Source organism: Pantherophis guttatus, chromosome 13 (assembly GCF_059756535.1).
Source record: "Pantherophis guttatus breed Tessera chromosome 13, ASM5975653v1, whole genome shotgun sequence".
In the NCBI taxonomy this organism is placed as follows: Eukaryota; Metazoa; Chordata; class Lepidosauria; order Squamata; family Colubridae; genus Pantherophis; species Pantherophis guttatus.
Window position 1 is genome coordinate 18,541,401 of NC_142075.1, and position 26,313 is coordinate 18,567,713.

Genomic DNA, 26,313 nt, shown 5'->3' on the forward strand with positions numbered 1-26,313 from the left:
CAGGGATTACCTTGTCTTACATTAAACAAACAAGGAAATATACATTTGTTTTCCTCCAGGGAATGCTTTGTTCATTAAATATAACAGATCCATTGCCATGTTTACAAAAGCAAAGGACACATCTATTTGTGCAAACCTTTTGCTCTTAAGGGTTTGGTTTGAGTGGTTAAATAAAAAGAACATTTTCAGTGCTTGTTTTCATGAAGATCCATCTGTTTGCTCCAACAATAGTCATGCAACAATAAGATTAACAATAAGATTCTCTGCACTCTTTCTAGAGTCTCCACATCTTTTTTAAGATCTCATCTCCTTGCCCTTTTTTGTTAACTCATATTTGGGTATCCTTCCACCTTTTTTTCTGTTTGTTGATAACCATATTTTTTCATTCTTAAAAGATCACACCACAGCTAAGAACAAAAAATGATTTGCTGCTAAGATGCCATATTCTGAAGTAGCAATAATGAAAGATATGGGAAACCTATGAACTGGTTAACTCGGTTCGGGAGATGTCCATGAAAACTACTGTGGAACTGAGATTGTGAATAAATAAATCTGTCGCTTGGATGTCATATATTCTGAAGACGTTAGATGGCCTTAAGCTTACATTCTCCTAAATACTGTGAAGGAATATTCTTGAACAATTTTTAAAGCACTGTTATAAAAATGATTTAGAGAATGTCTCCCAAAATTTGTTGTATCCTGAAGACCTACAATTCTACATGTGGAATATAAACCCTAATAAAATCAGTGGGATTAATTTCTGAATGAATGCACCAGTAAAGGAGAATGTTTGTGGCTCAGGGTTGAGATGAGGGGGTCTTTGGGTGGGTGTGGCCATGGTGGGTGTGGCCATGTCAGCCTCCTTCACCATGGTGGGAAGGGGTGTTTTTGCCCTCCCCGGGCTCTGGAGGCTTTTCTCGAGCCTCCAGGAGGGTGAAAATGACCTCCCCAGGCTCCGGAGGCCCTCGGGAGGCTGGAAACGGGCCCATTTCTGGCGTTCTCAAACTTCCGGTAGGCCAGTTTTTCGCCCTCCCCAAGGCTCTGTGCACACCCTGCACTTACCTGCATCCAAAACGGGCCGTGTGGGGACTCCTGGGAGGGGCGGGGTTGGCGGGGCCAGCCAGGAGTGGGATTTTGGGGGTTGTCCAAACTACGCAGAATCTTAGCTAGAGGTTCTCCCGAACCCCTGCGAACCCCCAGCAGCCCACCTCTGGCACAATCCCTAAACCTGGTTAAAGGACAGGAGGGTGTGATAAGGCAGATTATCATAACTGGAAAAAAAAAAGGACAGTTGCTACTACTGATAGCAAGCTGAGAATAAGATGTCCAACTAGTCTATTGTTTTGGAGAGCAGCCGAACTCATGAATCCATCTGCTCCTAAAACTTCTGAGCCATTCCGGCAGGCCGACATGCCCTTTGTGAAACTTTGAGGCCGACTAGGAAAGAAGAAAGTCCTGTAGATCTTTTCAGAAATGCCAGAACTAGTCCCTGGCCGAGCTGACATTTTCTGCCCTAAATCAGAAGCTAATGAAAGCAGACTGCATTCGAGGCAGCTTTAATATAAATTAAGTCAGCGGTGACATCTTCTAAACAGCCGCAGTCAGGATCAGTCTGTAATAGTAGACTAACAGATGTTGGCACTTTTATTATTAATTATACATTTCATTATCATACGATTATTGTCAAACATTACTTGACAGCAAATGCAGCGTTTTTCGAATCACGCTCCTGTGCTATCAAAGCCACACTCTTGTTGTTTGTGTTTTCAACGCACCCACTTAAATACGTTTTGCAGTGTCGTAATACTGTGGAGCGTGTCTTGTTTTTAACACTACCAGATTTACACACACACACACAGAGAGAGAGACTACAAACGAGAATTTCAAAAGCTCGTAGTGCCCTGGGACAGAAAATCTAAGTAAATAAATTTTTAAAAAGTATCGAGAAAAATAAACAGAAAGAGCAGCTGACAAATTGATAGGTAAGCGCGCATCATGTTCAGAAGTCAGTTCCCATGACTTCACGGCCAAAGCAACCTGAGATTCATGGTTTGGCTCAATTTCTGCTAACTAGCGCAGATAATCAAAAGATTACATGGAACAATGGAGCAACAAAGCTTTTTATCCCATTCGCTTTCCTTAATTAGCAGCAGAAGGCAAAATACCAATACATATTTAACCCAAAGCATGTAGCTTTATTATCCATATGCTTACGAAAAAGTCTCATTGGCAATTCACCGAGAACATATGTTGCCATGGCATAAAAAAATAAAAAGCAAAGATTTGTTGTATTCTCGCCTGTATATTTTGGTCCTCCGTTTGCCTCCCTCAATTAAAGAACCCCTCCCCTTTCTTTTTGCAAGCTAAAAGGAAAAAAAAAACAACAAAAACCAGAATCCATGAACCCCAATTGAAACCTATATTAGACTCTGCCTTAAATCTGGCGCGTCAGCAATATGTACAGTGAAATCTCAAGGTGGACATGTTGTAGCTGGCCCGGATTTGCTCTGTGTCGCTGCAAATATAGCAGGGCAATTCAAGCCCAAAGCTAATCGTTGTATCAGAATAATGACCAATGTTTCGCAGAGGGTTGGCATCTGTCAACTCAGTGCACTCATGCTAAATTTGTTCAATAAGTGGTAAATACCACTAAAGAAATGAGACCTGAACATCTTTAATTCGAACATCTCTAAAGGGAACAGGAGGGTTTATTCCCCTTCCCCTCCCTCTCTCCTTCCTTCCCTCCCTTTTCTTTCTCTTTCTCTCTTCCCTCCCTCCCTCCCTGTCAGCTTTGCAAGGTAGTCCAGACAAGAAGCATAGCCAGAAGTACTAGCTCTAACTTCATTGTAAAGTTACATCAATGGAATCTTGAAGGCTGAAGGTACATATTATCTTCGGTTGCCTAATCTGTGGCTCTTACTTCTGTCTCCCAAAGTAAGTCCTTCCTTCCTTCCTTCCTTCCTTCCTTCCTTCCTTCCTTCCTCCCTCCCTCCCTCCCTCCCTCCCTCCCTTGCAAGGTAGTCCAAACAAGAAGCACAAACAAAATATATAAATCTAATAAAATGAAAAAATGAAAAAGGACTAGCTCTAATTCTATTGATGACAGAATTTTGCAAGTCTGAAAGTACATCCTGCCTCTTATCTGACAGTTGACTAATCTGTGGCTCTTCCTTCTGTCTTCCTTTCCTTTCCTTTCCTTTCCTTTCCTTTCCTTTCCTTTCCTTTCCTTTCCTTTCCTTTCCTTTCCTTTCCTTCAATCTAACATTTCCTTTCCTTTCCTTTCCTTTCCTTTCCTTTCCTTTCCTTTCCTTTCCTTTCCTTCAATCTAACATTTCCTTTCCTTTCCTTTCCTTTCCTTCAATCTAACATTTCCTTTCCTTTCCTTTCCTTTCCTTTCCTTTCCTTTCCTTTCCTTTCCTTTCCTTTCCTTTCTTTTCCTTTCCTTTCCTTTCCTTTCCTTTCCTTCAATCTAACATTTCCTTTCCTTTCCTTTCCTTTCCTTCCCTTTTTCCTTCTTTCCTTTCCTTTCCTTTCCTTTCCTTTCCTTTCCTTTCCTTTCCTTTCCTTTCCTTTCCTTTCCTTTCCTTTCCTTCCCTTCCCTTCCCTTCCCCTTCCTCATAGCAAACCTTGTCAAAACCTATCACCCTGCAACATGTGAGTGACACATTCTTTGCTTCTGCAAGACAGGGAAAATGTGAGGGTGCTAATAATATTTCTGCTGTCATCTAATGCCTCTTTCTCCCCTCCCCATTCCAGACAGAACTAAATCTTTTGCCACAAATCTCCTTGATCAGGTTTCGTTGCTCGGGCCCTGCTGCTGCTGCTCCTGCTCCTCAGCCGTTGCTCCCGAGAAAGCCATTTTAATTCTGTTTTGCTGGGGCTTATGTTCTTTAAAGTACTTATAATCTATGACTGGAAAATATCCATTACCGAAGAGCTGTGATTGTAACAGAAGATTACTCTTGGCTGACTCACTGAAAATTGTGAAGTGAGAGAGAGAGAGAGAAAAGGACAAAATGAACAGGAGAGAAAGAAATAAGAAACAGGAGCCTGTTTTAAAGAAAAAGAAAAACTGAAATTAGGAAAACAGCCCAGGAGAACAATCTATTATTGCTTTACAAAAACTTAGTACGGCCACACTTGGAATACTGCACCCAGTCTTGGTCAACACAATATGAAAAAGATGTTGAGAATCTGGAATGAATGCCGAGAAGAGCAACAAAGATTATTAGGGGCCTGGAGGCTAAAACATACAAAGAACAGTTGCAGCAAATGGGATTTGTCTAGTCTAGTGAAAAGAAGGACTAAGGGTGACACGATAGCAATGTTCCAATATTTGACTTAATCTCCAAAGCACCTAAAGGCAGGATAAGAAACAATAGATGGAAACTAATCAAGGAGAGAACCTAGAATTAAGGAGAAGCTTCCTAACATGGGACAATTAAACAGTGGAACTGTTGGCCTCCAGAAGTTGTGGGTGCTCCATCACTCCTCCAAGGAGATATTGGACAGCCATTTGTCTGGAATGATAAAGGGCAGTGATGGCAAATCTTTTGGCCAAACAAGCTAATTCATCCACCAAAGATGTGTTTTGCTCAGACAGGCAATGATAATCTATTTGCCAGGCGATTCCTGAACCAACTATTGTGGTTATTTCCCAAGGGACTTGGCTATGTAAGACTATGGTAGCAGCTATTATGGAATCAGAACCCCCAAAGCTTTCAAAGCAATAGTCATTTTTAATAGTCCCTTCCTAATAATTAACCAGTGGAACAACTTGCCTCTAGAAGTTGTGAATGCTCCAACATTGGAAGTTCTTAAGAAGATGTTGGATAACCATTTGTCTGAAGTGGTGTAGGGTTTCCTGTCTAAGCAGGGGTTTGGGCTAGAAGACCTCCAAGGTCCCTTCCAACTCTGTTATTCTATTCTATTCTATTCTATTCTATTCTATTCTATTCTATTCTATTCTATTCTATTCTATTCTATTCTATTCTATTCTATTCTATTCCATTCCATTCCATTCCATTCCATTCCATTCCATATTTTCTATTCTGTTCTGTTCCGTTCCATTCCATTCTGTATTTTCTGTTCTGTTCTGTTCTGTTCTGTTCTGTTCTGTTCTGTTCTATTCTATTCTTCCTTCTCCTCTCCTCTCCTCTCCTCTCCTCTCCTCTCCTCTCCTCTCCTCTCCTCTCCTCTCCCCTCCTATGTATGTATATAAACACCGATGTTGGGGTGAACAGTTTGCACAAGAGACCTACAACAAATTAAAGACAAAACCGTGGAAAAAATCCACTCTCAACCTGAAAGTGAAGAAACAGCCAATAAGGCAAGCCAATAATGGAATCATTACTCAAGTTTCATCCCTCCATTGCATTACTAAGAACGAGGAGATAAAGCTCTTAGCCTAAAGCAGAGTTGTGCAATCAGGCTTCCTTGTATACCAATCTTTTCCCTCTTTTGGTTTGAAAAAATTTTTTTTTCTCCCATTAGCCTGGAACAGGCTTGTCCTGGTCACACTTTGATCAGTCGATCTGCATCATGAGGGTTATTGCCATACGAGGCCTCCTAAGGTGAGGAGTGTTTTGATGAAAAATAATGGATATTTGTAAGGTGAGGTTATTGGGTTTTTTTCAAGAGAAAAAGAGGATTTCAGGGAATAACACGGTATTCTTGTACTCAGTAATGAAACTCTATTATTAGCAATCAAATCCTCTCTTTCGTAGACTGCAGATTGCGGCACTTCTGTTCAATCCCAACATACATCATCATAAATAGCACTAGCAGTACCAATAGCCCTTAGACTTACATACCTCTTCATAGTGCTTTTACAGCCCTCTCTAATCCTGGTCAGGATCCAACTTGACTGTGGGCACAGTTAGCCTGCAATGCTGCATTCTAACCACTGGGAGGGAAGGAAGGAAGGAAGGAAGGAAGGAAGGAAGGAAGGAAGGAAGGAAGGAAGGAAGGAAGGAAGGAAGGAAGGGCAATAGCACTTAGACTTACATATTTATTAGTCATATTTCTATGCTGCCCACTCTCCGAGGACTCTGGGCGGCTTACAACAATCAACAGTATACTAAATAGCATATTGCCCCCAACAATCTAGGTCCTCATTTTACCCACCTTGAAAGGATGGAAGGTTGAGTCAACCTTGAGCCTGGTGAGATTCGAACTTCCGAACTGCAGCTAGCAGTCAGCTGAAGTAGCCTGCAGTCCTACATTGCGTCACCTCAGCTCTTATGATATGAGAAATATGAGAAATAAAGTGGTATTTTACCCACCTCGGAAGGATGGAAGCAGAGGTGGGTTTCAGCAGGTTCTGACCAGTTCTGGAGAACCGGTACTGGAAATTTTGAGTAGTTCGGAAAACCGGTAGTAAAAATTTTGACTGGCGCTGCTCCCATCTATTCTGTGCCTCCCGAGTCCCAGTTGATCGGGAGGAAATGGGGATTTTGCAATACCTTTCCTTGGAGTGGGGAGGGAATGGAGACTTTACAGTATCCTTCCCCTGCCATGCCCACCAAGCCACGCCCGCCAAGCCATGCCATGCCACGCCCACACCCACACCCACAGAACCGGTAGTAAAATTTTTTGAAACCCACCACTGGATGGATGGCTTGAGCCTGGTGAGATTTGAACTGCTGAACTTCAGCTAACAGTCAGCTGAAGTATCCTGCAGTACTGCACTCTAACCACTGCGCCATCTGGCCTCTATCATAAAGGAACTTTTCCCATAGAGGTTTTTCTTTTCTTTTTTTTCAGACCGCAAAGTGTAGACACCAAAGCAGACTTTCAAGCGATAGACAGAGGTGCCATAGACAGAATCACATCCTAACTAGCACAAAAAAGTATATTTAAAGCACCACCGAGAGAAATGCAAGAGGAATTCACCAGCTTGTGCTCTCAAAGCTTGGTGGTTTTCTTGGAGACGTTTCATTACCCTTCTGGGTAACATCATCCGTGCCTAATTTGGGCAATGAAACATCTGCAAGAAAACCACCAAGCTCAGAGAGCACCAAGGATCCCTCATTTCCATCCTGAGCTACAAATATACTCCTTTATATTGACAAAGCTCCCTGAAATAAGAGATTGAAAAATAGAGCTTGCTTTGATCGAGAAGAAATTAAACCAATTGTAATGCACTGCAAGAGTGGCGAATTGTAATGCAGAACAGGGTCGCAACGTTTTCCCATTGTGATGCCTGCCTTCTGGGACACCCCGGAATCCAGTTGGTTCCAATACCGTTGGACTTCAAAAAGACAATAAATTCCCGCATCCCTATCCAGAAGGGTATGCAAAAGTAAGTTTCTGATTGCCTATTAATGTTTGATTGGATTTTAATTGAATTTGCTTATCTTGTTTTGCTTTGGGTTGATTGCACGCTGCCCGGAATCACAATGTTCAAATTGAGTGACCGTATACGGGTTTTTTTTTTTCAGATAAACAAACCAAAAAATAATTCTTATATAGGTTTCTTTCTATCCCTTCCAGAAGTGACTACTTGAACCCTTAATCTTTGGCTCAACCCATGGTTAGTGATTTTGTCTTGGTCAATGGTCAGATCATATTACAGAGTTTCCTACCAATGGGTAATCCCATATTTATTTTTAATATTGGCAATTGGATAGGGAATTAACAGCTGAATGGCAGAATATCTATGCTACATGGCTAGAATCAGGAGTGGGATTCAAAAATTTTAGCAACCGGTTCTCTGCCTATCACTAATAAAAAAAGTTCAGGTTTAAGATCTACATGTTTTCCTGACATCTTTTCTAGCCACGTGTGCATTTTTGCCTAATTTTTTTTTTACTTTAGCACACGTCCATAATGAATTCTTGTCCTTGTCCCTACCCATTTGTGAAACTACATTTGCCTTCACAAGGAATACCACTTCAAAGACAGTAGCAACCAGTGGTGAAATCTAAAATTTTTTACTACCGGATCTATGGGCGTGCCTTGGTATGCGTGGTGTGGCTTGGTGGGCATGGCAGGAGAAGGATACTGCAAAATCTCCATTCCCTCCCCACTCCTGGGGGAAGGATATTGCAAAATCTCCATTTCCACCCCACTCTGGGGCCAGCCAAAGGTGGTATTTACCGGTTCTCCGAACTGCTCAAAATTTCTGCTACTGGTTCTCTAGAACCTGTCAGAACCTGCTGGATTTCATCCCTGGTAACAACCCCAGCTCGGACGAGATGGTATATCCCAATCTGTAGAAAAGCGGGGAAGAGCTGGGAGGGTGGAGTTAAGTGTGTCATCAGCCTAGAATCATTACGTTCCCACAAATGGTCTAAAGCCAACCTCTCTTGAATTCCGTTGACCCATATCCGGTGCCAATTTAGTGTTGAGCTTTCGTTGACTAGCTTCTTGTGTGTAGCCTTGTGTAATAAACACAGCCCTGATCTTTAGTGTCTGACACAATCTGACCTGTTTCCTACCTCACCAATGTACGTGCCTAGAAATGAACGACATTTCCTACATCTCCGCAGGATCAGGACTCTTGACTTCGGGGGCCGTCAGCAGAGGAGAAGAAACACGAAGACGGGAGAGAGTACGTGTTTTGGCAGGACCACGACATGGTGCTGCGGATTGTGAAACCAAACTATCATGACCTGAGCCTGACCCAGGGCTGCTGCAGATTAACTCCACTCCTAATTCCTTCCAACAATCATTTGGGGCCTCCTGGCAGTTTCTCCAGAGCTTCCCTTTTGCATAAGCTGCTCCAGGCGTCATCAAAACAAGCAGTCATGGCACAGAGGTAGCAACTACGGCAGAGAGAACAGGCAGCGGATCATACTTGTTGTGGCCTGGGCTGTTCCTCCTTTTTTTTTTTTTTAATGGAAAAAGCTGGTTTTGGCTCTAATGTTTTGACTGGTTAGAAGAAGAGCTGAAGAAGCAGCAGCAGGATAGTCCCCAAACTTCTCACTAAGCCAATTAGATGCATTCAACAGATTCATAAGCAGAGCTAGGAGGGTGATAGTTATCCATTATGCTCCATCATTGCCGATATCTAAAGTTGTGCTTTGGGAAAGAGCAAAGAGCCATTAAACCTCTTTAGAAAATTGGCAGCTATAACTCCACGTCTGATTTCCTAGTTCAATAGTGTTAAAGAACAGGTTAAAAAGTCCTGCCTTTTAGCAGTTTTGAATCTCCCTGCATCGATCTTCAACAGATCGTCTAAACCAGGGGTGTTAAACTCAAGGCCCATAGGCTGGATCCAATCCACAGGAAGCTTAGATCTAGCCCATGCCACCCCACTGGAAACAGCAAAGGACTGCCCTGCAGTGCCTCTGCCAGTGAAAACGGAGCTTTGGAAGGCTGCGTGCGGCCCTCCCCGGCTCTGTTTTTGGCTACGACGGCCTCCTGCTAGCTCCATTTTCACTGGCAGAGGGCTAGCAAAACCAACTAAAAACAAAACAAAAGGAGAAATGTTTCCCCTTTTGCATTTGACCATTAAAGAAGGGACAGGAAAGGAGAAAGGGAAAGAGAAAGAAAAAGAAAGGAAGAGGGGAAGGAAGAAGAAAGGAGAATAAAGAGGGAAGCACAAAGAAGAAAAGGAAGGGAGGGAGGGAGGGAGGGAGGGAGATTATAATGACAGGGAAGGAGGGTCTGAGGGAAGTCCTGTCTTAACACTACATGGCTCTCTACATGGGGCTCCCCTTGGGGTGCACCCGGAGGCTGCAGTTAGTCCAGAATGCGGCCGCGTGGGGGATTATGGGAGCGACGGGGCGCTCACATATGACACCTCTCCTGCGCGAGCTGCACTAGCTTCCTGTGGTCTTCCGGGTGCGCTTCAAGGTGTTGGTGACCACCTTTAAAGCTCTCCATGGCTTAGGGCCGGGGTATCTGCGAGACCGCCTTCTGCTGCCAATAGCCTCCCACCGACCGGTTCACTCGCACAGAGAGGGCCTCCTGAGGGTGCCGTCGGTCAGACAGTGCCGGCTGGTGACCCCCAGGGGGAGAGCCTTCTCTGTGGCAGCACCTGCCCTCTGGAATGACCTACCCCCTGAGATACGCACGATATCAGACCTCCGGACTTTTCGTCGGGCCCTGAAAACACACTTATTCCATCTAGCCGGGCTGGCTTGATCCCATCCTCTCAGTTTTAATTGAATTCGGTTTTAATTGGGTTGTTTTAAATTTTGGGCCGAAATTATTTAATTGTTTTTTAAACTGTTTTTAAATTTTATATGCTATGTTTTATCTCGGCTGTACACCGCCCTGAGTCCCACAGGAGAAGGGTGGTATAGAAATAAAATAAAATTAAATAAAAAATTAAATAAAATAAACACTTGGCTACCACAAGTGCCCCCAACATAAGTGACGTCGAGCTGGCCATGCCCACCCTAGCCACGCCCACCCTAGCCACACCCACCCTGGCCTCCTGAGGTCAAACACAACCCTGATGCGGCCCTCAATGAAATCAAGTTTGTTAACCAGTGTTCCTTGACCTTGGCAATTTGAAGATTCTGGACTTCAACTCCCAGAATTCCCCAGCCAGCTGGCTAGGGAATTCTGGGAGTTGAAGTCCAGACATTGTTCCTGAAGTTCAGAAACCATGTCTTAACAAAGGAAACCATCCTCTGCCCATTTTTACAGCAAGCAATCCACTTTCATTGCGTGCTTCCTGACCATGTCTCATTGAATGAGCCCTAGACACCATTGTGTCAATGTACCTGAGAAATTCCATGTCATAAAGTCCTGGATCTGAATTTCTGATCACTGCCGTGCCCCACAATCACATGTCTGTATTTTTGTGATGGTTTTGCCAAAAAAAGAAAAAAGAAAAAAAAAAGAACACCCCAGCATTTACTTCTGATTTTTGGCAAAACCAAAAAAATTGATTAATGACCACTGTCAAAAACATCGTAAAATCAGGTCAGTGGTGTGATAGATCCATTTTACAACCGTTACGACTTACGACCTTAATGATGGGCTCCATGATGGTCCGTAACTCCAGGACTACCTGTCATCGGATGGAAAAATGGGAAAGAACAGAACCGTGGCCAAAATCCCCGTCAGAAAAAGCCTGTGCAAGGTTGCAAATTTTTCGGCCACGGAACCTGTTCTCACTCTTCTCAGATTCCGGTTCATCTTCATGCACTTGTCAATTTAATGCCTGAACTGGAAGAAGCCTCATTTGGCACATTTCATTTCCTTCCCATCTCGCATTTCCACATTACCGATACACACCAGAAAAAGCAAATAAACAAAGCGCTTCTTGATATAACACAATTACATCAATATTCCTTGGAACGGCATTTTTTTTTTCTCCTTCCTGATGTACCCAGGGACATTTGTAACCTCCTCTCCCCTCCCTCGCCGCCCCTAAACTGAACACAATCATACATCACACCAAGATTGATTTTATGCAGCGTTTTGTCGCAGGGCCTAATCGTAATGCAGAGAAGGAGGAGGGGAAGACAGACACAAACAAACAAAAACCGTGCAATCTTCGGGAAATCAATCCTTAAAAGAGAAGGAATTAATAGCCATAATAGTGGAATAATAGCCATAATAAAACCTGCAACGTTCAAAGAAACAAACCCAGCCGACAATTCTTAAATGCAGAAATCTCTCAGTAAGTTTCAGACAATTGGAAAATTCCAAACACAAGAAGAAAATAGGCTTATGGGGAGGGGAAAAAAACACACCTTAGAACATCCCTCTTGCAAAACCCAAATTCCAAGAGAAAAGCACAGTGATTTCACCTAATGGCAACTGTTGATAGAATGTTGTTTTGACTCGAGCAATTGACGATTGATCGGTACTACTCATTCGCACCTAAAAATGCAACATCTAGGTTGGAGGTAAAGCAAGCACAAGCACAACCAGCAAAACAAAACTCAACGCTCCTTTTTTGCCAGCCAGACTTTAGGCGTATCTATCTGGAATTTGTTTGTGTTGGACGTCACAGGATTTTCAACGTACAAGTAAGTATCCCAAAATTGCAGTCTTAGAACATCCATTTTTCTAAGTCTCCCTCCCCCGTCTTTTAAAATAACATTGGGCTGCTTCCAAAGCAAACTTTCAGTCAGGGAAGTCTGTTCCTTTAGTAGCAACCTCTTGGTCAGGTTTATTGAAAAAACACCCAATTAATCAAGCAACCAGTTACTTTGGATTGACCTCATCTAGCCATAAAGTGCCAATTATCTGTGCAAAGATTCCCCCCCCCCTTCTGCTCTCACGATATAGTCCTAGACTCTTTTAAAACATAGGGGCTCCTCTTTTAAAAAAGGTATGTAGTATGGAGGGATTTCAAGTGGTCTCCTCAAAATAAACATAATAAATGTCCCATTCTTTCCTTGGCTGAGTATCAGTGACCAGACACGGATCTCGTTTTCCTGTCTCACATCACTATTTTCCTCTTTGATTTAATAAATAGGACTAATAGCAATAGCACTTAGACTTATATACTGCTTCATGGTGCTTTACAGCCCTCTCTAAGCAGTTTACAGAGTCAGCCTATTGCCCTCAACAATCTGGGTCCTCATTTTACCCACCTCGGAAGGACGGAAGGCTGAGTTAACCTTGAGTCTGGTGAGATTCGAACTGCCAAATTGCATAATAGATGGACTGTTGCCACATGTGAGCACCTCTGTGTAATATCTTTCTTCCTCCTCCTCCTCCTCCTCCTCCTCCTCCTCCTCCTCCTCCTCCTCTTCCTCCTCCTCCTCCTCTTCTTCTTCTTCTTCTTCTTCTTCTTCTTCTTCTTCTTCTTCTTCTTCTTCTTCTTCTTCTTCTTCTTCTTCTTCTTCTTCTTCTTCTTCTTCTTCTTCTTCTTCTTCTTCTTCTTCTTCTTCTTCTTCTTCTTCTTCTTCTTCTTCTTCTTCTTCTTCTTCTTCATTTTTAGCCATTGCCTGTTCACTGTAGAATGAAGGCCTCTTCCGCATGTTTCCAACCAATACCATCCAGAGCTTTCTCCCACATATTTGCTGTTCCCTGGCAAAATACACACAAAAATCCCATATATTTGCTCTTCCTGGCACAATACACACAACTGCAAGCAAATATCGTGCATCACCAAACTTGAAAGATGCCAAAAATATTGGCTGCTTGGAATCATTTATTTATGGCCTTGTCAATAAAGGAACTCATATTCTGAAACGGGCCGTATGTTTGTTTGTCTGCAGATAGGCACATTTATCCCTGATTGGAGATCTCCATATGGTTATTTTGTGGACCATCTGGCGTCTAAAGATAGGTGGGGAAGGTGCAGAAGCCTTTCAACAGAAGTAGCTGCATCTTCACTCGGTCTTCTCTGCATGCTGAACACACCAAAGGTGGGTTCCTAACTCATTCATTCTTTCAACCCACAAAATAGGGATGGGGCTGCTGGGGGTTTGCAAGGGTTCGGGAGGACCTCTAGCTAAAATTCTGTGCAGTTCGAAGAACCCCCAAATCCCACTCCTGGCTGGACTTCCCCATCTCACCCCTCCCCTCCCAGGAGTCCCCACATGGCCCGATTTGGATGCAGGTAAGTGCAGGGTGCGTGCAGAGGCTCAGGGAGGGTGAAAAATGGGCCTGTTTCCGGCCTCCAGAGGGCCTCTGGAGCCTGGGGAGGTCATTTTCGCCCTCCCAGAGGCTCAAGGAAAGCCTCCAGAGCCCGGGGAGGGAAAACACCCCCCCACACACCATGGTGCAGGAGACTGACTAGGCCACACCCACCATGGCCACGTCCACCGAGCAACCAGGCAGAGAACCCCTGAATATTTGAAAATAATTCCCAAACCATCCGAAAAATAATAAATCACATTCCTTGGTACGAGCAAATACTATTCTTCAAAATTGCAAGATTGTCACTGTCTTTTAGGGAACTGAACCAGAAGTCTGTGATGGGACACAGGACGTTCCAGTAGGTCAAACTATTCTGGTTATCCAGCTCAATAACACCTGCTCTGATTAGCAGCCCAAATAATGTCTATTCTGTTTCTCTGGCATTGGCAACTTAAACTGGAGAGATGATGTGTTAACCCTTGACTCTTCCAAATGCAGAACATGTGTTTTAGCCCTGAGTGATGGCTTTGTTCTGAAGCCAGGCATAAAGATGGAACTCAGTACCAAAACAAACTACGTGGAGTCTAAGAGGCGCTAAACCTTCATCCAAGGGTCAATTCATGCAGATGGAATCCATGGCTATCTTGGTTTCTGAGATGGAAGGTCATCATGCAGTTGTTCACTTACAGTAGTGTCCAAAATTGTGGAAACCTTTTGGGAAAAGTATATTTTCTAAAACTAGCTAATAACACCACTTTTTTTTTTTTGGGAATAGTACCATAAAATGATATATCAATGGAAAAATAACTTAATCAAGAATGTAATGCCATAACCTTTATGAAGGATTTGCTATTAGAATAGCAGTTACAGTATAAAGAAGGAAAGTGAAACACATAGAAAAAACGAGCTATACAAAAATTATCACCATGTCAGTTAATACTTACTTGGGTAACCTTTAGCATGAATTATGGCCTTACAACATCTTACCATGGAGTGAACCAAGTCTTTTAGTTCTGCAGCTGTTATAATGTGAAACCAAGATTGAATGATGGCTTCTATTAACTGGGTTTTATTGCTGGGTCGCTTCTGACTAACAAGTTTCTTTAGTCGGCTCCCTAGATTTTCAATTGGGTGAAGGTCTGGGCTATTCCCAGGCCATTCCAGCAGTAGAATAGGATTATCTTGAAACTCCAATAAAAAAGTGGTGTTATTAGCCATTAAACCTCAAAAACACACTTTTCCCAAAAGGTTTCCACCATTTTGGCCACTACTGTACTTGGACAATGGTAACAACAAATTCAATGGCAGGTAGACAGGCAGGTAGGTAGGAAGGAAAGGGGTTTTGGACAGGAGAAACATGAGACTCTGATGCAAAGCCCTCATCCGAGCCTTCCCCTGACTCCAGGACTGGCCCCTGTTCTTCCTCAGCCTCCTCACTGTCCGACTCCACTGCCAGCTCCGCAGGCTGTTGGCGGACCACAACCCAGATAACAAAGTCTTCAACCTGGCACGATTCTGTCTATAGGTGCTGGAAGTTGGAAGTTTCACCTTGAAAGTTTCACCACGTGTCCTTCTTGGGTTTGGGGTCTGAAACCTGGCTGCATGAATTATGAAATAATTTCTATTTCAAGGCTGTTGCTGATTAGGGAAGAAGGATTTGTGTCCCAATTTACAGCAATTCTGCCTTTCGCGGCTCTTAGCATCTCCTGGTACATCCAGCATCGTCTTGATCACAGGGGTTCTGAGTTAAGTCGAAGGATGAGTGTTGGATTTAGTATTAGCTCAATTCCTGCCTAGAGCTTTTGGGCAACTTCCCTGAAAATGGAATTGAGAAACAGAGCGACACAATGATACCATAACGTTTATCTGACTTGATATAATCTCTGTGTAACTGCTACGCTTAGGTGTCTTAGCATTGATTGGAGACGTTGCTTATGGGCAACTTTTGTACAAAGGACACTCTTAGATTCCAAAAAAAACAAACAAGCATCTGTTTGAAGATCTCCTGCCATTAAGGTCTGGTCAGTCTAGTCTTAAAGCTAGAAAATCCCAAGGTAGCTGGGCAGTAGCTTTAATATAATGTGCAGTTTGATCAAAAAGAGGAAGAAAAAGCAGCTTCAATCAGAAAAAGGCACAGGATATATTTTTTTTAATGCTAGGTTTGCTCTTTGATTAGCTCTCTCATGGAGTTCTGCTGGTGTTATAGGATCATACTTCACATTTGATAAGACAATTGAGATTGAAGGAATCTGATGAGCCGAGGTTCGAACCCCTAGGGCCGCGTAACAGGGTGAGCTCCCGTTACTTGTCTCAGCTTCTGGCAACCTAGCAGTTCGAAAGCAGGTAAAAAATGCAAGTAGAAAAATAGGGACCACTTTTGGTGGGAAGGTAACAACGTTCCGTGTGTCTTTGGCGTTTAGTCATGCCGGCCACATGACCACGGGGACGTTTTCAGACAGCGCTGGCTCTTCGGCTTTGAAACAGAGATGAGCACCGCCCCCTAGAGTCAGGAACAACTAGCACATATGTGCAAGGAGAACCTTTACCTTTACCACAGATTACTTCAGCTGACTGCTAGCTGTAGTTTGGCAGTTCAAATCTCACCAGGCTCAAGCATGACTCAGCCTTCTATGCTTCCAAGGTGGGTAAAATGAGGACCCAGATTGTTGGGGGCAATATGCTGACTCTTTAAACCGCATAGAGAGGGTTGTAAAAGCACTATGAAGCGGTATATAAGTGCTATTGCTATTGCTATGGCTATTTCTCCTTCCTAGGTATAGATCTTCAGATGCAGCCATCTTTCAAATTTTATATTTTTCCAATTTTATGACGCAGTTCTTGGCTCAGATGACTAGACTCCAAAACACAGAGCAGCATTCAGAGGAAAAGAACGGCTGAATGTATTTTAAAGCAACTTGTTGCAATGTAAGGGCGCACTGCGACAATATCAACTTAAAATGAACTTTTCTGTCTATTTTCCCATCTATGCAACTAAATGTAAATGTGGGACGGAATGGTTTTATCAGTGAAAACTTGCAACGTTTATTCTGATAAGACACAGATCCCCCATACAATTTCTGTCCTTTTTGGAAAAAACCGAAGTTACATAAATCAAGGATTCGTGTGCCTTAAAAGTGCCCAGAACTGATTTTACTATTCACTAGAGCTGTAAAAACTATTGGAGAATGTCTGGCAGACAGTGTAGAAGAATATTAAGATAAATGGAGAGAGAAGATGACCAGGAGTTAACTTGCCATGGTTCCTACAGATGATTAAGCTCACAGGCAGAGGGACAGCTGTAAAAGTTGGCAGGTCGGCATCACATACAACAATCTGGCTTATAGGTAGGGCATGCATGATCTATTTCAAAAGAGGAAAAATACCACTCAATTTCTCATATTTCTCATATCATAAGAGCCGAGGTGGCACAGTGTAAGGACTGCAGGCTACTTCAGCTGACTGCTAGCTGCAGTTCGGCAGTTCGAATCTCACCAGGCTCAAGGTTGACTCAGCCTTCCATCCTTCCGAGGTGGGTAAAATGAGGACCCAGATTGTTGGGGGCAAGAGGCTGACTCTGTAAACCGCTTAGAGAGGGCTGTAAAAGCACTGTGAAGCGGTATATAAGTGCTATTGCTAAGTGCTGTTGCTATATTTCCTCCCCCCCTCCGTTTGCTCTGTTTGCTTTTATTGTCTTGGATGACAAAATTGTGTATGTCACACACACACACACACACACACACACACACACACACACACACAAACAAACTCTTCCAGAACTCTCTCTGGTGTCCAGGAGGATTCAACCGTGATCCTTACAGTTGGCTTCTGAATATAAAATGGAAGCCGAGGATAGAAGATAGATGGCTAAGATCTCGTCTTTTTATGTTGAGCAATAAAATATTTTGGCACAGAAGGAGATTTTTTTCAAGAGTTCCAATCAAAGGCTGGGAGAAAAAAAAAAAGACCTTGTGCTGCTAGATCAAAAAATTTTTAAAACTCACCCTTGGGGCAGGAACGACACTTCAAGCTCCCTGGTGGGACATTTATTTGAGCTCGAGGGAAGGCGTTACCTCACAGAAGGAGGAAAACAGCCCATCTTCAAAGTGCCATGCTGCTATACATCCCTCGAAGGCACCATCACACACAGATGCTGGCACTGCTCCCCCCCTCCTCCACCTGGATGTCCATCACAAGGATGTGTGTGTGTGTCCTTCATAGGCTACAAAAATATCGCTTCACTTCAAAGTCTCTGCCTTCTATTTTGGGAAAGCGAAACAAATTGAACGATGGGCGCTCGACAAGCCTCCTCTCTCCGAAGCAAGAGGGATTTCCAACAAAGCTTTGATGACTCCCGTTTCCATTCAGCTAGTTATCCTGGTTAATTGGATCGATGGTGACAATGGTAATTAACAGAGATACGATGGCTTGTACTGTAATTATGTGTCAGTCTACGGTATGAATTGAACTACAGGATGCGTACAGTAGATTCTCCCAATTACAAGCAGGTTAAGTGAATGACTGAAGCTAATCGTGTTTATTTTTATACAGAGGGATAACAATTCCTAATCAGGAGCAGCGTTCCTCTTTCAAAGGGATTAAAGCTGCAAAAACTGCACCGCATCATGGATTTGTAAGATAAATATATAACGGAGGGACTAAAAGGTTTTATTTAATTTAAGTATTTTTTATTTTATTTTATTTTTTTAAAAAAAAAGCCCGAAGTAGCACAATCTGCTTCAATATTCTCTGGTAGTCACCTCTTTCTATTATTACATATATTTTTTTTTTAAAAAAAAAGAAGAAATAACTCATTATTTCCAAAAGACATCTTCAGAATGGGAATAATTTAAATGGCTGCGAAAGCTTTTGGAGGGTTTTGTTCAAAAATGATATCCTACAGTAAAATATATATAGAATATCTTTCGTGTTCACAAGTGCACAGTTGTTTATATAATTTTAAGGGACCTTGAGGAAAGCATTATTAAGTTTTCAGCAGCAGCTAGAAAGGCTCAGTGCAGTAGAATTATTCTTGGTGGCAAAACGGTGGACCTAAAGCATATGTAGAATCGCTTCGCTCGTACATTCCCCGTCCACGCATGCACCCGGCCTCAAAAACGAGCCAAATAGGATGGCATAGAGCCAGGGCAGATGGATGGCCCCACCTGCGATTTCTGCTACCGGTTCGGGCGAACCAGTCTGAACCATCTGAATACTACCTCTGAGTGAAGTGTATCAATAATACAATTCTGGCTGGAAGAAATGATACAACAATGTATTGAATTTAAACCAGAGTTGTTCCTACTGGGTATCTTTCCAGAAAAAATTAGTAAGGAAAATGCATATTTGATTATACACATAATAACAGCTGCAAGAATTGTGTATGCTCAAAATTGGAAATTAGAGAAAATACCTTTGAAAGAAGAAGTAATAAAAAAAAATTAGACTGTGCAGAAATGAATAGATTAACTTTGATGATTAAAGATAAGGAGGAATCAGAATATTTTAAAACATGGAACTATTTTTATAGTTGGTTGGAAAAGAGATACAAATGATTGATACTATAATTATGTACAAATGACGATTATAATATTGAATTTAGAAATGAACTGTTAGAACAGTTTGGATGAATATGAAGATAGAAGAAACTTATGGAAGATGGAAAAGAAGCCTAGAAGATAACACTGAGACGTCACAGGGAAGGGAGGATTGATGTATTAAATGTTTGTCTGTCTTAAAACATAAAAAAAAAATATTTTAAAAAAATAATACAATTCTGGGAATCTGTCTGGACCCTTCTATGATGTCAGAGAAGATTGGCCAATGGCAACTAATCTACATATAGCTCAGAATGAAAGAAATGCATGAGCAAATCATGGTGGACATCAAAGTTCATCTTGGTATCTTGCTTGGCCCACCAAAGCCCATCTTGGCTTCGTTCCCAATTTAGGCCTAGACAGCATCAACGGGTTACACAAAGCTCATAGGAAGGGGACAAATAAAAATAGAGTGGTAAAAGAAGCAATGACATGAGCTCTAAATTGAAGCCGAGTGCCACTGTTTTGTTCCCACTGGGAAATAATATTAGTTGCATGAAGAATGGTCTACCAAAGCTTGAAGCATGCATATTGTATATTATAATTCCATACTGCTTTCCATATAGTGCATCTCGAGACTGTTGGCAATAGAATTATAAAATGCAGTACCATAATGAAAACAATAAATTTAAACAATATAAGGCACATTCATTAAAAGGATAGACAGGGAAAGGGGGGAAATAAACAAGAAAATCAGTCATCCAATGTTGATACGGTGATGGCTTGAGTGAAGAGATGCGTCTTCCACCAATGTTAATAGAGGTTCCCTATCAAATTTCATAGGAGATGGAGTTCCATAGCAGAGGCGTTACTTCAGTGCAGGGGTGGGTTTTAGCAGGTTCTGACCAGTTCTGGAGAACCGGTAGCAGAAATTTTGAGTAGTTCGGAGAACCGGTAGTAAAAATTCTGATTGGCCCCACCCCATCTGTTCAGTCCCAGCTGATCAGGAGGAAATGGGTTTTTTTTTTTTTTTTGCTTTAATTTATATGCCGCCCTTCTCCGGAGACTCAGGGCAGCTTACAATGCGTTAAGCAATAGCCTTCATACTTTTGTATATTTATACAAAGTCAGCTTATTGCCCCCCACAATCTGGGTCCTCATTTTACCTACCTTTGAAAGGATGGAAGGCTGAGTCAACCTTGAGCCTGGTGAGAATTGAACTTGCAGTAATTGCAAGCAGCAGATGTTAATAACAGTGCTTTAGTCCACTGTACTACAGGCTCTTGCCTGTACTACAGGCTCTTTGCAGTAACCTTCCCCTGGATTGGGGAGGGAATGGAGATTTACAGTATCCTTCCCCTGCCACACCCACCAAGCCACACCCACCAAGCCATGTCACACCCACCAAGCCACGCCCACAGAACCGGTAGTAAAAAAATTTGAAACCCACCACTACTACAGTGCCCATGTGCCCTTGAGTAAATGCAAAACGATACTCTTCCATTTCAGGTCAAGTCACTTTTTCTGATAACCTTCATGGTCAAACCAACTCTATTAATAAGATGGCAATCCAATCCATTTGGCTGCATTGGCAAAACTAACTACTCTGATGAAAGAAAAGAACATAAGTACTTTTGTTTCCGCATGGGAACCGCTTCTGATCTTCGTGCTTGATGTGGAAAAGGATGCAACTTTGGGTTTTATAGATTAGATTGATAGATCTTCATGGAAATGACTTGTTCATATTATTATGGAAAAACAAAAAGCTGTGCTTTGTGCTTTGATATGGCCTATAGGCTAATCAATAAACCTATCGTATTATAGATGACCCTTTAAGTCAACTAACAGCGAAGTGAAGTATTTCTCCTTCATATTGTAATCTCTGTAAACGAATTCCAGCAAGAGCTTTGATTGATAGTACTTCAAAACTGAACAACCTGGTTAATTAGGCAGGTTTTTTTTTTAAATTTGATTTATATGCTGCCCTTCTCCGGAGACTCAGGGCGGCTTACAGTGCGTTAAGCAATAGCCTTCATACTTTTGTATATTTATACAAAGTCAGCTTATTGCCCCCACAATCTGGGTCCTCATTTTACCTACCTTTGAAAGGATGGAAGGCTGAGTCAACCTTGAGCCTGGGGAGATTTGAACTTGCAGTAATTGCAGGCAGCAGATGTAAGTGGATGTTAATTAGTCTGCTGAGCCACCAGAGCTCCTGGTGTTTTGTGGGGGCCCTATACAATGCGTGCTGAAAACCATAATTAAAATATTGTATTACGCCTGTCTTTTGCTAAAGGTGCGCCACTTTGATCTACGCACCTGAACAAAAGGTCTGGTTGTGTGACCTAGCTTTAGAGGTCAAGAGCTCATCCTTTCATGAAGACAAAAAACAGGCTGTCTTTTGTTCTTCTTGTATTTCTTTCTCCAAGGATCTAACCCTTAGCTCAGTCTTGTTTCACTGCTTAACTTCTGAATGCAACCACCAAGAAGCTGCTTTAGTGTGTACCTTCAGTCATAGTTCAAGGAGACAGTCACTGGAAAAAAATGGATTTAATTTAAGGGGAGGTTTTTTGCCCCCCCCTCCCCCAGTACTGTTTCATTTCTAGTAGGAACTGGAAAGCTTCACAAAATGTATTAGATCTAAACAAGGATGATTCTCAAGAAGCAATGGGTGGAAACTCATCAAGGAGAGAAACAACTTAGAACTATGGAGAAATTTCCTGACAGTGAGAAGAATTAATCAGTGGAACAACTTGTCTCCAGAAGTTGTGAATGCTCCAACACTGGAAATCTTTAAGATGATGTTGGATAACCATTTGTCTGAAGTGGTGTAGGGTTTCCTGCCTAAGCAGGGGGTTGGACTAGAAGACCTCCAAGGTCCCTTCCAACTCTGTTGTTCTGTTCTGTTCTGTTCTGTTCTGTTCTAGAGCAATTTGGGTCTGGATAGTCATTGTTTTGTTCACATTAGATCAGTGGTGAAATGTAAAATTTGTTACTACCGGTTCTGTGGGCGTGGCTTGGTGGGTGGGGGGGTTAATGTGAAACTCAAATACTTTGGCCACCTAATGAGAAGGAAGGACTCCCTGGAGAAGAGCCTAATGCTGGGAAAGATGGAGGGCAAAAGAAGAACGGGATGAAAGAGAACGAGGGGGCTGGATGGAGTCACTGAAGCAGTCGGCGTGAGTTTAAATGGACTCCAGAGGATGGTAGAGGACAGGAAGGCCAGGAGGAACATTGCCCACGGGGTCACGATGGGTCGGACACAACTTCGCAACTAACAACAACATGGTCGTAAATTGAGGACTACCTGTATTTTGGTTATAAACTGATATGGTTTTCAAGACGGAAACAAACAGTTTGATATAATCTCAGAAATGGTCTAGTCATTGCCTCATATACGGCAAATGGCCAGCATGCTATAATCCCCCTCTCCCCCGTTTCTTTTCTTTTTTTAATACAGGTATTGTTTTCAATCTCATAAAAATCTCATAGGGACTGACAGTACAAGCCTTGTCTTTGCTTTAAACCATATTGTGATGTCCTAGTTTGTTCACAGCGTAGCTGTCTTGCTGAAGATTAACTGAAGTTTCTAGACTTCATTTTCAAAGAGAGTTCAATAGTTAACGTGCTGCCATTACAAGAAATAGACTACCTAGAATTTGACAATAACAGAACAGCCCTTGTAACACTAATTATTATATGTTACTTATGTTCAGATCAATCATGGAAATATGAACCCTAAACATCCTTTAACAGGGTATGAATTGGACCCAGTTGGGTACAAATTAACTGACTCGATCTGAACGCTCCTGTTCAGATGAGCCATTTGACTTGTTGAATTAAACCAAATTATATTGATTCGCTTTGATTTGGACCAGAAAAATACCCGTGGACGTGCATTAAATTTTCCAATCAGTTCAAACCAACCGAATGCATCCAATTTCATCCAACAAGTGGAATGGAATTGGCACTCTTCAGCTGGAAAGGGAAAAAATTTCGATTTGGAGACTGGAACAAACAGCCTTTAATATTTGCACAGTCCTTGTTATTGGCAGTAGTAGCCATAAACTCTGAAAGTTCATGAGAACATGCATCCAAAATCAATCAGCAGTCATAAACCATCCCTATTGACAATGCAGTAATACAACAGTCCAGATTTGGTCCTCTGTAGGAAATTATTGGCATCAGAGACGGAAGAAGTAATGTATGGCAATGCTTGACAATACGGATCCCAGAGCATGTTAGATTCATTAAAAGACTGCTTGGAATATATAGGTAGTCCTGCACTTATGACCGCAATGAGCAAAAAATTTCTGTTTCTAAGTAAGACAGTTATTAAGTGAGTTTCCCCCCATTTTACGACTTTTTTTTGCCACCGTTGTTAAGTCAATCACTATAGTTGTTAAGTTAGTAACACGGCGGTTATGTCAGTGTAGCTTCCCCATTGACTTTGCTTGTCAGAAGGTCACAAAAAGGAATCACGGGACCCCCAGGAGACTTCAACCGTCATAAATAGGTGTCAGTTGTCAATCATCTGAATTTTAACCATGGGGATTGCCGCAATGGTGGTAAATGTGAAAAATCGGTCATTCTTGCAGTGCCACTGTATCTTTGTGTGGTCATTAAATTAACTGTTGTAAGTCTTAGGACTACCTGGATTTTTGTCTGATGGACTTGCAACATGAATGGGTTGATATTAATAACCAATGGAGAATTAAAAGACCTTGCAACCGGTTGTGCTGTTGACCGAAGATAAGCAATCTTTAAAACAGGCTTCGCTTTGTGAACACGGAAAGCGCTAGTGATGTTGGCCAGCACAATACACATTACTACATCTCCAGCTGGACAGGACTTACCTCCTGAGGACAATCAGAGGCTGAATACCGAAGCTAGAGAAGAGGAGAAGGAGAGAGAGAGAGAGAGAGAGAGAGAGAGAGAGAGGGAGGGAGAGAGAGAGAGAGAGAGAGAGAGAAGGAAAAAAGTATCAACATATAGTTCCAACGTTTTGCAAAGCACAATGTCATTTATTCACAATGTCAACATAAGAGACGCGGAGAAGAGGTATACCAGGTTGAATTACTAGGAGTAGCAGAAAAGATTTGGAAAGCCTCTTGACTGAAAATTAGGAAAATTGTTATCATTCCAGCTCTCCCTCCATCTTCCCTGAGTCTTCACGCCGCCCGGTTTCAGGTTGATGTTTGAGGCTCAGGACCCCGGACAGCACCTGGGTATCTGGGGAGCTGGTTAAATTTTAAAAGAGATTTGGGTATATTTTATTTGTTTTATTATTATTATTATAAATGCATTTTTAGATTGCTTACTATATTTCCAAAGTAGATAAGAATATTTGTAAAAAATTGCTGGCCTGACTCCATTCTCAAATGTAACCGAGAGGGCGATGGTCCATTTTGGAAGGAATAAGACATACTTTGGGCTAAAGTTTGGCTTTGCAACTTTTGTGTAAAGACCATCCCCAACTCCAGCTGTTTGAAAACACTTCCCTTGCAGATCTGATTCATCCCTAAACCGAAACACGTTCTGTCACAAAGCCTGCAGATGGAAGAGCTCTCGATGCAATCAGCTATATAGGAATAGATATATAAATACATATCCTTTTTATACGTTGTAACTAGATATAGAAACATTTCGTTCTGAACGGCTCAGGGATAATCAAGCGTTTCAACCTGAAAAGGAGTGCCGGTGAAAGAAAACGCAGGGACAATTTGCAAGCGGTTTCGTTTTCTTAAGATTTTCTTCGGATTGATATTTCCCGTCCTTTTTTTTTTTTTTTTTACTTAAGAAAAACATCTTAAGAGCAACGCATTTAATTTCAGCATTGAAATATCTAGTCTATGGGCACAAAGAATTCGACACCTATTCAGTATAATATTCATTGGCGCAGTTTATGGATAGTCCTCAGCTTATAGAATAGAATAAAATAACAGAGTTGGAAGGGACCTTGGAGGTCTTCTAGTCCAACCCCCTGCTTAGGCAGGAAACCCTACACTACTTCAGACAAATGGTTATCCAATCTCTTCTTAAAAACTTCCAGTGTTGGAGCATTCACAACCTCTGGAGGCAAGTTGTTCCACGGATTAATTGTTCTAACTGTCAGGAAATTTCTCCTTAGTTCTAAGTTGCTTCTCTCCTTGATTAGTTTCCACCCATTGCTTCTTGTCCTGCCCTCAGGGGCTTTGGAGAATAACTTGACTCCCTCTTCTTTGGGGCAGCCCATGAGATATTGGAACATGAATATGATTACAATTGGCACCAGAATTTCCATTGCTATGTTAAGTGAGTCATGTCTGATTTTATGACATGTTTTCTCACAGTTGCTAACCAAATCACTGCTGTTGTTAAATGAATCACATGGTTATTAAGTGATAAACTCAGGGGTGATGGTTGGGATGGAATCAGTCTGATTTCTGATACAGATTGTGTTTTTTTTCCCAAAGTCTGGTATACAAAGACTTTGCATGCCATCCTAGTGCAGGGATAAAATAGCTAAATATCTATGAAGATCCTCAGTCATCCCAAATCATGGACTAGAAGAAGCTTCTTGGGTGAGAAGCAAAATGTTTTCAAGGAAAAACAAAGGAAATCCAGTTGCCTTTTGAAAAAGCACCTTTGGGATAAAATAGCTACTTATCTATACTAGATACAGATGCAGATCTGCATAATATTTCCCTTTGTTGATTTAGAGGTGTGGATTCAAACTGAACAAAAGATAAAGATTTTCCCTATCCAGTTGTGTCCTACTCTAGAGGCTGGTTCTTATCTTCATGTCTTAGCCGAGGGAGCCAGTCCTAAGATGCTTCCGTGGTCATGTGGCCAGTGTCAAGGCAGCAACTAATGAAACCAAGCAAATCAGAACTCTGAAACTCAGTTCTTTCTCAAAGGTCTTCTTTACTGAGTACATCATATCAGCACAGCTTCAATGGAAAACCAAATCTTTCCCGTGATTTCAGTATAATTAAACTAGGAAATAACCCCATCCCCAAATGTCACAGATCGTGTTGGCCAATTGGGTTTAATTGGTGGGCTCTTCAGACACTCCTTTCCCAACCTTATCTGTTGCCAGTGGAGATGACCTTAGTTCTCATGGGAAAGCTCTTTGTTGTGTCTCATAATCTGCACCTCTATAACTGTCTGGTTTGGTTCTGCAACCCAATAAGACAGACACAGACTTCAGAGGATAATTAGAACTGCAGAAAAAACAATGGCTACCAACCTGCCTTCCATTGAGGACCTGTATACTGCACGAGTCAAAAAGAGGGCT

General features: G+C 42.1%; 1 protein-coding gene across 15 annotated transcripts in view; it reads right to left on the minus strand.

Annotated features, from left to right (window-relative positions):
- SEMA6D (semaphorin 6D) overlaps nucleotides 1-26,313 on the minus strand; it is a 320,069-nt gene that overhangs the window by 127,489 nt on the left and 166,267 nt on the right. For 8 of the 15 annotated variants that reach the window (XM_087878227.1, XM_087878222.1, XM_087878225.1 and 5 more), the window contains one exon: nucleotides 23,891-23,923. The exons of the other annotated variants lie outside the window; for them this stretch is intronic. The gene's annotated coding sequence lies outside the window, so the exon portion shown is untranslated. The remainder of the gene's footprint in view (nucleotides 1-23,890; nucleotides 23,924-26,313) is intronic. 15 annotated transcript variants of the gene reach the window in all.